General features: G+C 52.3%; 1 long non-coding RNA gene across 2 annotated transcripts; it reads right to left on the bottom strand.

Annotated features, from left to right (window-relative positions):
• Positions 1 to 378: 378 nt before the first annotated feature.
• On the bottom strand, positions 379 to 6,307 carry LOC142924072 (uncharacterized). 2 transcript variants are annotated; one of them, XR_012941208.1, is made up of 6 exons: positions 6,207 to 6,307; positions 5,178 to 5,287; positions 3,796 to 3,919; positions 3,164 to 3,259; positions 2,257 to 2,327; positions 379 to 1,823 (listed from the first exon to the last, which is right to left on the bottom strand). It is a non-coding gene; the product is annotated as an uncharacterized LOC142924072 (long non-coding RNA). The 2 variants fall into 2 exon arrangements; XR_012941207.1 differs by lacking the exon at positions 6,207 to 6,307 and adding an exon at positions 6,022 to 6,197.
• Positions 6,308 to 8,740: the final 2,433 nt, after the last annotated feature.

The raw sequence follows: 8,740 nt of genomic DNA, 5'->3' as shown, positions 1-8,740 counted from the left end.
GTTTGGATCAGGGTGATGTTGGGGCAAATTCCATTAATTGGGAAAGGTGGCAATCTTGTGGGAATGTCCTCGCCAGAGAAGAAACTTGTCGCTTCCATGTTTTATTTTCATCCGACGTCCCATTAGCGAGATCCAGAGCGTGACGGACTCATATGGAGTCGGCCTCCTGTAATTTTTCTGGTCTCATTCTCACCACAGGTGAAGGCAGAGCCACACATCAACGTGCCAATGGGGCCACGGTTGAAGTGGTGGGGCCACGGTTGAAGTGGCGGTGGCCACGGGTCATGTGGCCTCTATGTATTTTCCATGTTGAAGGCCGATTGCCCCAAACATTGCCCGTCATATGCAGTGTCACTGAATAACGTGTGAAACATACTGTAGCATATACAAAATTGTATTTTCTTCATACATTAAATACAAAAAACACAATAAACATGAAATGCGTATAGGACATTTATAACTCTCTCAATGACCAAACTTGTATTTTATGAACACACTTATACGAGCAAAATATGACAAAAGTGTTCCAGATTTCAGTTTCAATTGAGACTGAAATCCGGAATCATTACCCCCTACTGACAGACTAATAATACCCGCTCGCAGGCCAAGTGCTGATTCACCTTGGGGCCTCGCCTGGTATAGAGGTCGTGGGTTAAATCCCGACGCCTGTATATCTGGAGTTTGCATGTTCTCCCCGTGACCGCGTGGATTTTTCTCTGGGTCCTTCGGTTTTTCCCTCCACATTTAGAAACATGCGTTTAAAAGTATTTGGCTGCTATATATTTCTGCGTGACAAGCCACTTTATAGCGCTTTCATTTGTGGCCCGGTCGTTCCTGAAAGAGAGCTATACAGCTGAGTGGGCCTTACCTGGTAAAATAAAAAGAGATTAGTTTTGTTAGTTTATTTTGTGCCACAGGGGGACAGCTACAGGGGGGGGGGTGCCCATTAAAATGGTCGAGATGAGATGCAACTTAAGGCGCTTGTGACTTCCCAAAAATATTATTTATGGCAGGTTTTCACATCTAAACATCCCGGGTGGCATTGAAGCCAAGAGCTCCCACCCTAGGTGAGTAGCTACAAGCGGTGCTGTGCACGGCGACACGCCACTTTCTCCATCTGCCTGACTTGGTATTTTCTTTTTTGTTACTTAAATAAATGTTAATGTTTCGTTTTGTGTACGCGTGTATGTACACCGTTTGGGGAGCGGTGGTGCAGCAGTTAGCGCACTACGAACTCAGCCATCTGAGTACGTGGTGTGGGGTGTGTATAACATCGCAAAACTGGGGAGGACAAAGGCAGCCAGACGTGGGGCTGGCCACAAAACCACTTCTGTGCCATGCCGGCCATCATAGGTGCTACCCGTTAACAGCACTTGCCCCAGCAATCTGTTAACGGCGATACGGAGTACCTTTGTCTTTTTGTGCAATTGTGTGCTTCTGTGTGCGACGCATGCGACGATGTGCATGTTTGTGTTTGATAAATGTACATCCGCAATGTGTGTGTGACGCGTATGATGCGCGTGTGTGACGACGGTTGGAACAGCGATTCACGCACTGCCCTATCCACGCGGCGACCTCTCCTCAACGTCTCGAGCCTCGGCGGAGAGCGCCGCGAGGTTCGACTCCAACTCCGGCTTTCCAGGGACAAACCCCCCCCCCCAATGCCCCTCCCCCCAGGCCCATGGGGGGGGGGGAAGTCGCTCCCCTCCCTCACTCCACGCTCAGGAACTTCCTCTTCTTCGCCGTGTTCATGTACGGTCGCCAAGGCCACTCCACCTCGGCGGTGGCCGCGTTGTCCAGCGTGCCCAGTTTAATCTCATAGACTGCGCGACACACAAAAGCAAAGATTACCCCCATGCAGCCTTTAACAGACGGCGTGGGAAAAGCGCTGTTCGTGTGTTAGCATGTAGGAAAGCCAGCATGGCACACCAAGGGGTGGGTGTGGGTGGCCAGCATTACGTCCGATCATCTTTGAATTTACACATCGCATCCGGGGTGGGGGAATGCGAGTCGGGTCACGGTACAGCGAATGCGACCAGAGCAGCGACCCCACCGACTCAAGTTCCGATCCGCTCTACAAGTCACCCGCGGGCCACCTAGCCCGAGGCTAGACTCTTACATTCAGCCCATCATCCTCTCAGGGGTCGATAAAATTTACAACCACTTCGTAGGGAAGTCCACAAGGAATGTGGAATTTCCACCGCCTCTGCAGGGGTGTAAAGTGGAGACGAGTAACAATGTGTCAGGCAGACTTACGCTCCATCTCGAATCACGGTCCCACCTCCTTCAACTCGATGTCATGGCCGTCGCGCTTGTAGACGTTGTGCCTGTTGGGAGGGGGGAAGGGGGGCACAGAAGTCACGGGAGGGGTCGCGGCAAGTCACACGGACGGCGCTGGACTCTCATTACGTGTCCTCGCAGACGTTTGCCAGTTAGAGGCCAGCGGCCACCCTGTTTAAAACTGCGGATGCATTAACAAATGAACAACATTACGCACCTTCAGCTTCAGAGATGGCGTTAAATAAAAACTCTGTGCTGTTGCTCGAAAACTAAAGTAAAACGAAACTATTTTTATTTTACCACTGAGCTATGCAGCTCTTTTTCACATAAAAATGTATAGCAGCAAAATACTCGAAATTCAAGTTTCTAAATGTGTAGGGAAAAACCCGGAGGACCCGGAGAAAAATCAAAGTGACCAGGAGGAGAACATGCAAACTCCGAATATACAGGCGGACACACAGCACCTGGCCCAAAAGTCTGCTCACTCTTTCCCATTCCGAGACATCTGCAAGTTGCCGGGTGGTAGGTGTCACGTTCACCGCTGAATCTCGGTACGCGCGAGCGGCTCGGCGTTAATTTTATTTATAGAGGCGTAGCGCTGCTGTTTTTAAAAGGCGTTGCCCTCACCGCAGAGAACCGTAGTGACACGACCGGCACTCTATGGAACAAAACTGTGCCACACGCCCTCCCGCATAGTCTTATGGGAGCAAAAGGTATGTCTTCAGGTCAGAAGACGTACTTGAGTTTTTCTTACGGTTCCGTTTCGACGACGTATATGTACATCATGGAAATGAGAAAGGGTTATAGCCTATACGAGGGATCTTTGTGCTTTGGGGATGGGGGAGGAAGATGTGGGTGAGACTGGCACGGTGCCCGCACGCACCCTCTTTCCGAGTCGCGACGTGAAGTTGTGCATCACGAGGTGTTGGAATGCCTCGGACATCATGTCCACGTCCGGATGTCGTGCCGCATCACCACGCTCGAGAGTGTCAAGTACACCGTGGCATCGTACCACGTGTCACATGAACAGCACGCCGGAAAGTTAGACACACCACAGGTGTCACACAGACTGTACTGGAGAGTTAAACACACTGCCCTTCCATCAGCGGCATCATACCACATCACACCACATACACAGTTAAGACACCACAATTCCCCGTCTGCAGCATCATACTACACACCGCACATCGTACGCACAGCTAAATACACCTCCATCCCCCGTCTGTTGCACCGCATCACACACGTCACACCATGCATCACACCGGGGAGCGGGAGCGGAGTGGCTATCTCATTACACTACAAATCCGGTGACCTGACTTCGACTTCCGGTGTGTCCAAGCATCGACAGTGGGGAGACAAAAGGGGCCAGATGCGGTAATGACCACACCACCCACCCCGCCGTGTGCCCTGCCGGCCTTCGTAGGTCGCTCGACAAACAGCACTTGCCCTGACAGCCTGTTAAAGACTACACGGGGGAGCTTTGTCGACTGTGGTGCGTGCGCGTGCCTGGCATACCGCGGTGCTCATGCAGGACGATGAAGTCGTTGACGGCATTGGCGCAGCACGCCCACACCAGCGCCTGCAGCTTGTGGCCTCCGTGGTTCATCGGCTGAGCGTTCGGCAGGATCAGCTTCTTCTCCTGCGGTGGTGGTGGGATGGTGGTGGTGGTGTGGTAACATGACAGCAAGCGGTCACACGCCGAGTCCGCTCTTCCCACCGGCGTCCGTCCCGGCCACGCTGCGTTCGCCCCCCCACCTCCCCGCCCTCCCACTGTATCCGACTCGGGTTGTGTTGTTTGTTTTTTCCATTGCGGAAGCCGAGCCGAGCCGTACCGGTATACGGGGTCGCCAAACCCCGTGTTGGCACAACTGGGATGCACCATTGGAAAAACTTTACTATTTATATTTTACCAGGTAAGGCCCACTGAGCTATGCAGCTCTTTTCCAGAAGCGACCTGGCCACAAATCATAGCTCAACTAAGTGGCTTATCGTCATGTGTAAATTTATAGCAGCCAAATACTCTTAAACGGACGTCGATTCTAAATGCGGAGGGAAAAACCGGAGAACCTGGAGAGAAATCCACGCGACTCCTCGGAAAGAGGCACGCAACTCCAAATATACAGCAGGCATCAGGGTCAGGATTGAACCTGCGACCTCCTGTATACCAGGTGAGGGAGTTAACATCTCGCCACAGTGGCACCCCCAATGGTACATCTTTCCGTGACCACCGACCGTGCGTAGTGCTACAGTAGATACATTTTCGATGAATGGAAGGGATCGGTCATCGGGAAAAGGCGGACTGAATCGCGAGGAATGAAGTTGACAAAAGCTGCATGCACCAAACCAAAGTGTCCAACGCTCCACCACTTACGACCACCCCCCCCCCCCCACACAGCCTCCACCTTTCATCAACAACCAGATTTCTTCTGGTTAACTCAACGGATGCGAGTTGTCTCACACTGCACAAGCCCGATGATTGGTCGACACGGCTCGTGTGAGGTGCAAGGAACTGATTCTAAAGCCGATAGAGAACACGTGTGTGTGTGCGGTAATTTAGCAGTTAGCATGCTGCCCCACAAACCTAGTGACCCGAGGTTTATTTCCGTTCATGGCCAACACCAGTGGCGATTATCTGAACTGGTCCTGGGCCTCCCCTAGATCAACTCAGCCTCAAACGAGTACCTAGTGCGGTGTTTAAACATCATTACCAGAGAGATAAAGGTGGCCAGTTGTGGTGCTAGCCACCTACACCCACGCAAACAGCACCTGTCCCAAAAACCTGTTAAGGCTATATGGGGGACCTCTGTCTTTGCGCGCTTGTACACATGCAATACACGAGGACCCACATTCCTCGTGTGACCCCAAACCCTGTAGCCCCTGTGACCCCGTGCCCGCACCTTGATGAACTGCTTGAGGAGGGAGCTGGGGTCGCGTGAGGTCGTCGCCATGATGTGTGGGTCCTTCACGCCGGCTCAGCAGTACTCGTCATCCATGTGGCTGCTCACTCCTACTGACACGGGGGGGGGGGGGGGTGGACAGAAAGAGGTGGTAGATGGGGCAGGGGGGACAGAGAGGGTAGGTTATCATTTGCCATACTTCACCGTGCAGGTGAGTGAAGGTGTGTGTGTGGGTGGATGGATGGAAGGAGCGACCAGGAATGGTTGAGAATATCACTCTGCAGTGATCGCGTTGATTTTGTGTAGCGAGCTGAGCAATAATGAGACCTGGATGAGTCCCAATTGCAAGAGTGGGTGGGTGATATGGCAGGTGAGTGGGTAAATTGAGTAAAATGATGAGTGAGTGAATGAGTGCGTCAGTGCATGTTAAACCTCTTTGTTACAGCACGTAGCCAACCGTGGTAATCGGAAGTGTGACAAACTAACCACAAAAAGTAGTTCTCAAGAAATGAGTTTGTCAATCTAGACGATGATTTAAAAGTGCAAAGCTCCAGTGGCTTCCTAATATTGTAAGGAAGACCGCTCCAGAAGGAAGACTGCTCCAGAAGCACACGTTATGTGGTGACCACGGCCTTCATTTGACATTCCACAAAAATTTACGCCAGCCATCACACACACACGGCCGACTCTTTTTCCACGTTCACGCCACGGGATTTTTCAAAGTCCACTTGGGAAGCAATCGCCGTGCAGTATTTACGGTCAACGCAACTGCGGCATTAAACCCATTAAACCGGTGGGGGGGGGGGGGGGGGGGTTGAGGGCCAGCCGTTCTCGAACCGCGAACCTCCGCGGCAAAACACGGTGCCACCGCTTGGCAGGAAGGACCGACGGCGAGCCGGGGATGCGCGCCGACTCGGCGTGTCTAGCGGGCGGAGACGCGCGACGCTTATCCCTCTGCCTCGGGAGTCTCGCGGGAAGGAAGAGAGAGAGAGATGCGAGGAGACGTGATGGTGAGGGATGTGAGATCACCCTCCCCTCCCTGGTCGAACTCCACGGCCTTCTGGAGTTCAAGCGCCTCCCACCGCAGGTCCGTAGGCAGCACCAGGTTTTCTTCGGTGACGACGTCAGGGGGACAGGGGGCAGTGGGTGGGGGGCGGGCAGGGGAGAATTAACAAGGAAGAAAAATCATGCGCACGCATGGATTCATTCGGAAACGCTTTCCAACGCGCGGTTGTCTTCTCGCCTGTATTGTCAGACCGTCTTGTCCCATCTTAGTCCGTCTTGCGTGTCTCATTGTCTCTAGATCCGTCTCTAGTCTGTCTTGCGTGTCTCAACGTCTCTAGTCTGTCTCGCTGTCTCTCGTCTGTCTTGTCGTCGCGAGCCCATCTCTAGATCCGTCTCGCCGCCCGTTACCATCGAGCGCCCTCTTGAGCCGCGCCTTCTCCTCTACGAGGACCTTCTTGGCCTCCTGCGCCTTGCGGTAGAGGTACTCGCCGTGCAGTTGCGCCTCCTCAGCTGCACCACCAAACAAAGACAAAGATCCCCCATGTAGCCTTCGACAGGACTGTCGGGTGCAAGTGCTGTTAACGAGCAGCACCTTTGATACACGAAGGGGGGTAGGTGGCCAGCACCACATCCGGCCGCCTTAATTTCCCCAGTGGCGATGTTTACACAACGCACCAGGTACTCATTTGAGGCTGAGTTGACCAAGGGGAGGCCCAGGAACGGAATCGTCACCAGTGTTGGCCGTGAGCGGGAATTGAACTCGGGTCGCTGGGTTAGTAGTGCAGCGTAGTGCTAATCGCGAGACGACCATAAACAACAACCGCCATTCGCCACGAAGTGGTGGAGATGTCACCACGGCGCTCGTGCCAGGCTATGTGCAGGTTAAGGCCACATGAAGCGTCGAACGCCCGCTGGCAGCAGGAGGTCACAGACAGACAGACCCAGGTTGCCATTGGTTGCTTGACTGAGATGACTGGCCGATGCACCACCTGTGCCCCCTACTGTGCTACACTACCGCTCCAACCTACACAAACTCTCTTGGGCTATACTCTTTGGTTCTTTCGGTAAAGTCACATAGGCATAAAATATAAAATAAATTAAATCACGACGTTTCGGGCACAACACAAGCGTCCATCATCAGGTGGGACAAACCACAGCAAGAAACAATTGCCGACGTGGGCAAAAGAGCTGCTGTAAACAAGAGACTATATAGGTAAGAGAAGGGGGGGAGGATCAGGGAGGAGAGATAGAGAGGGGGGGTATGAGGAGGGGAGTGCTGAAGAGAGCGGGGCTGGGAGTGGGAAGCTTAAGAAATTAGAGATGCGGAAAGTTAAGGCAACACCATAAAGCAGTTAAGGTTTTACCTGGTTAATAACATTCTTCCAATGATTACTCAATTTGTATCCATCTTCTCGGTTGAAGTTATGTCTGTGTTTATATATCTGGATGGCTTGATGAACAAACCTTTGATAGTAGCCCGAAGGTTTGCAGAGCGGCACCACGATACTCCTAGCGACGTCGTTGATTAATGTCTGTAATTAATATCGATGGTGAATCTCTGTAATTAATATCGATGATTCGATTCCACGAGAACAGATTCCACAAGAATCGATTCCACAACTATTTTAGTAAAGCGAAGTACGCGATTCGATTCAAACGTGTTCGTTCCGGTCTCATCAGAATCGGTATTGATTCTGTGCTGGAGGAATCCAATGAGCTATAAAGCTCTTTGATCAAAGATGTGCCAGTAGGGGGCACGGGGTCATAACGTCACAACAAACAATACAAAAACGATAGGAGTGCAAAGGGAATGGTAGCAAACCACTAAAAATAGATGAAATAAACCATATAAGTTCATACTCTTTGGTTCTTTCGGTAAGAAGTCTCGCTCTCCGTTCCACCCACTACAACTGGCGTCAGAAGTAGCCAAATAGTAAGATGAATCGCTATAATGGAGACGCGAAGAAAAACTCGTACCAGGGCTCCAGTGGAAGAGGAGGACGACTCAACACCACTGGGGTTGGCAGCCCCGGAAGGGGGAGGAGAAGCGACGCCGGCGAGCTGCTCACTGCCCGGCCGCCCGGCGGCTCACCACCGTCGGAGAGGGCGCTTCAGGTGGCTCACTCCCGCCTCGCCCAACTCCTGCACGCGGCGGCATCCATCCTCGACGAAATACATCGCGGGTTATAACCACAACAAATATAATCACAATCACTGCGACCATAATCGCCGTAACCACAAATATAATCATAACCACCAGCTACATAACCACAAGTATAAACACTACTGCCACAAATATAACCATAACCACCACAACCATAACAACCAACATAACCACCACAACAACCACAATGATGCTGATACACTCTCACACCATGTGGGTCCCCTTGTCTCCTTGTGTCTCCCTGTGGGTGAGTGGATGGGTTGGCGAGAGAGTCGGTGGGTTGGCAAGAGAGTCGGTGGGTTGGTGAGAGAGTGGGTGGGTGGCAGAGTGAGTGACCGGTGGCAGAGTGAGTGACCGGTGGCAGTGGGTGACCGGTGACTAAGTGGGTGGGTGG

This window comes from Petromyzon marinus, chromosome 8 (assembly GCF_048934315.1).
Source record: "Petromyzon marinus isolate PM22_M1 ecotype Great Lakes invasive population chromosome 8, UKy_Petmar_22M1.pri1.0, whole genome shotgun sequence".
NCBI classification, from domain to species: Eukaryota; Metazoa; Chordata; class Hyperoartia; order Petromyzontiformes; family Petromyzontidae; genus Petromyzon; species Petromyzon marinus.
This window is presented reverse-complemented; position numbering and strand designations above follow the sequence as displayed.